The 2,554-nt window shown below is 45.2% G+C and overlaps 1 non-coding gene across 1 annotated transcript; it reads left to right on the forward strand.

Annotated features, from left to right (window-relative positions):
• The first annotated feature begins 312 nt into the window (after positions 1-312).
• Positions 313-387, forward strand: Trnat-ugu (transfer RNA threonine (anticodon UGU)). Its single transcript has one exon. It is a non-coding gene; the product is annotated as a tRNA-Thr (tRNA).
• The last annotated feature ends 2,167 nt before the right edge of the window (positions 388-2,554 follow it).

Genomic DNA, 2,554 nt, shown 5'->3' on the forward strand with positions numbered 1-2,554 from the left:
TCATTGGGGACATGTTGAAAATGTGTGCCCCGACCGGGACTCGAACCCGGGATATCCTGTTCTTTCGGGAACAGATACTACCGCCATATATAGTTAAAATATGGCTTCCCGGCCATTGACCTTCTTATGCGAACGCACACGCTATGCCCGAAATCGTACGGGACTTGGTAGATTAATCTGCCACGAGTAATGAGTATGATGGGCAAACATCTATTAGGCGCACTACGAATGTAGTGGTGTGGACATGTTGGGAATGTGGATGTCACGGGGAGCGTGCAAGGGATAAGTCCCTGCAGACGCACTATCCTCTGTGCCCACGGTGGCTCAGATGGATAGAGCGTCTGCCATGTGAGCAGGAGATCCCGGGTTCGAGTCCCGGTCGGGGCACACATTTTCAACATGTCCCCAATGAAGTACAGCAACGCCTGTTTGCAGCTAGGGTGCCCATTTAATTATCATTTCACATCGTTGTGGGTTTCCATTGGGCCGGCTGGTGGAATCGTGCATTATTCAGATCTGTTGGGTTTTCGGATGTGAAAGTAGCTAGATGTTGGGATGTATGACAACATAGGGGCAGGAATGCTTATAGTAAAATTTCCCGACCACCACGTATGCTGACCATCTCAGAACTGGTAATGGACTCCCTGTAACATTCTGGGTCATCCTGCACTAATGGTCGGACTAGGGAAATATCGTCCCAGAGGTAGGGAACGTCTACAAACGACTGTGTTTGTAGCGAGGTCGTGTCACGGCTGACGAATGGCGTCGCATTCTGTTCGGCGACGAATTGTGCACTGCCACAGACGACCAAAGTCGTCAATTATTACGGCGACACGTCGAACTTTCAATGCTTTTGAGAGGCACAGCGTCATGGTCTGGAGAGCCATCGGACAGGACCTTAGCTTAGGTCACGGTTGGTGGTAATTATGGGCAGCACAACGGTATGTCAAGGACATCCTGTGTCTACATGGGTTATCTCTCAAGCGACAGTATCGTGGTTCCATTTTTCAACAGAACAGCACTCGTCGACACATGGAATGTGTGTCTTTGAACTATTTTCATGGTGAATACGTGACATCTGATGTTTTAACATTATTGTTATCGATTCAGGCCGAAGGTAGTTGCGGAATATGAAGTCTGGATTTTTGTACATACAAAGCTAAAGAATATAATAATTCCTTTATGTAATACGTGACACCACGCAAGGGCTTGAAAACGACTTTCAGTCCAGATTACCGAATCGCGCGATTTGGGTACAGAACGGCACCATTACAGTCTACAACGACCATGTTTTCTCTTATAAGGAATTTAGGGGCTGTGAATCCTTACAAAAAGAGAATTTTGTTTCCATTGTGTAGCAGTATTTCCGCTATCGGCAAGATCGACGGATCTGTGTCCGTTGCAACACGTGTGGGACTTCGACTCCGTACAATTGCTAGAATCTAGGATATCAAGGGCAAACTTGCCTCAGGAGAGGACACAACAGCTCGATGACACGCTTCGCAACCGAATCATTGCAAGCATGGTGTAATGTCATAGTGATAACTGAGCTCGTACAGACTAATTTTCACCAGCCGCTTTGGCCGAGCGGTTCTAGGCGCTTCACTTCGGAACCACGCTACTTCTAAGGTCACAGGTTCGAATCCTGCTTCGGGCATGGATGTGTGTGACGTCCTTAGGTTAGTTAGGTTGAAGTAGATCTAAGTATATGGGACTGATGAGCTCAGATCTAAGCCCCATAATGCTTAGAGCCATTTGAACAGACAAATTTTCGTAAACTACGCTCGGTTTTATTATCACTAAAACAGTATTGCACAGCCAGACATAACATTTTATTTATTTATTTATTTATCTCATGACAACTACAAATATCATGAAATACATGCGGTTTGTAATTATCCATATAAAGATTTAGACACGAGCTAGTATTTTTAAATTCGGAATATTAGTAATTTAATAATACTAACAAGGAGAACATTTAAACTATATAATTAGCACTCTTAATTAAAATATGATGGGCATTCAATAAGTAATGCCACACTTTTCTGTCTAGGCCAATTTCGGTTGAAAAAATTCAGAATTTCTTGTCTTCAAATACTCCCGCTTCAGTCTCATGTGTTTCCGATAGGTGGCGGCGCCGTACGTATCCTACAAAATGGTGTTTGTCACAAGACGCGTCCCAAGTAGAGGCCAGTCTTTGAGTTTCTTGTGTCGGAAAACCAGAGCATTGCAGAATGTAAAATTTGGAAATTTGTGGCAAGGTCTTATTTGACCAAAATACTTAGGTCATCGGTCTCTAAGTCTACACACCACTTAATCTAACTTATACTAACTTACGCTATGAACAACACACACACACACACGCCCGAGCGAGCACTCGAACCTCCGACGTGGTGAGGGGTTGGGGGGGGGGGGGGGGAGCCACATGGACGGCGACAAGGATCCCTAGACTATGCAGCTGTCCCCCGAGGCTTGTAGAATGTCTACTGAGGGTTGCCACTGAAGAAAATTACTGTGAATCGTTAGGCGAAGCGTCTGTCAAGGTCATGCAAAC

This window comes from Schistocerca cancellata, chromosome 8, assembly GCF_023864275.1.
Source record: "Schistocerca cancellata isolate TAMUIC-IGC-003103 chromosome 8, iqSchCanc2.1, whole genome shotgun sequence".
Classification (NCBI taxonomy): domain Eukaryota; kingdom Metazoa; phylum Arthropoda; class Insecta; order Orthoptera; family Acrididae; genus Schistocerca; species Schistocerca cancellata.